The following is a 986-nucleotide window of genomic DNA, read 5'->3' as shown; positions in this document are numbered from 1 at the left end:
AGTTTCTTGGCACTGCCATTATCCTTAAGAATGTTATCGATTACAATAGCAGTGCAGCGCTATTTCTTTGTGGGTTTCATTTAAATTTTCCTAATAACTAATGACGCTGAACTTGTTTTCATGTGCTTATTTGCCATCAATGAATCTTCTTTAATGAAATGTCTCTTCTAAATCTTAGCCCATTTATTATTCGGATTATTTGTTTTCTTATTATTGAGTTTCCAGAGTTCTTTTTTTATTTTTTAAGAGATAACCTACAAACCATAAAATTCACCCTTTTAGTCTACAAGACAGTGATCTTTAGTGTATTCACAAATTGATGCAACCATTCCTACTGTCTGATTTCAGAACATCTTCATCACTTCAACAAGACCCCTAAGTCACTAGTAGTCACTCTCTATTCTCCCTTCTCTAGTTTCTGGAAATCACCAATCTATTTTCCATCTCTACAGATTTGCCTATTTTAGACATTTCATACAAATGGAATCATACCACGTGTAAACTTTTGTGTCTGGCTTCATTCACTCAGTATAATGTCTTCATGGTTCAGCCATGTTGTAGCAAGTGTCAGTAATTCTTCCTTTTTACTGCTGAAAAATATTTCATTATATGAATATACCATATTTTTCTGATCTATGAACAAGTTGATGGACATTTTGGATTGTTTTCACTTTTTCACTAGTATAAATAATTTTGCTATGAACATTTGTATACAAGTTTTTTGCATGGCTGTATGTTTTCATTTCTCTTATATATTTAACTAGGAGTAGAGTTGCTGAATCATATAATAAATCTATACTTCAAGAATCACCAAATTTTTCCACAGCAGCCACACTATTTTACATTCCCACCAGCAATGTATGAGGGTTCCAATTTTTCCCCATCCTTGTCAACACCTGTTATTATCTTTTTTATTATGTCATCCCAGTGAGTGTAAAGTGGTATCTTATTGTGGTTTTGATTTGCATTTCCCTAATGACTAATGA

Source organism: Bison bison, unplaced genomic scaffold (assembly GCF_000754665.1).
Source record: "Bison bison bison isolate TAMUID 2011002044 unplaced genomic scaffold, Bison_UMD1.0 scf7180017849062, whole genome shotgun sequence".
Lineage (NCBI taxonomy): Eukaryota > Metazoa > Chordata > Mammalia > Artiodactyla > Bovidae > Bison > Bison bison.
The sequence above is the reverse complement of the archived record's forward strand: the minus strand, read 5'-3'. Positions refer to the sequence as shown.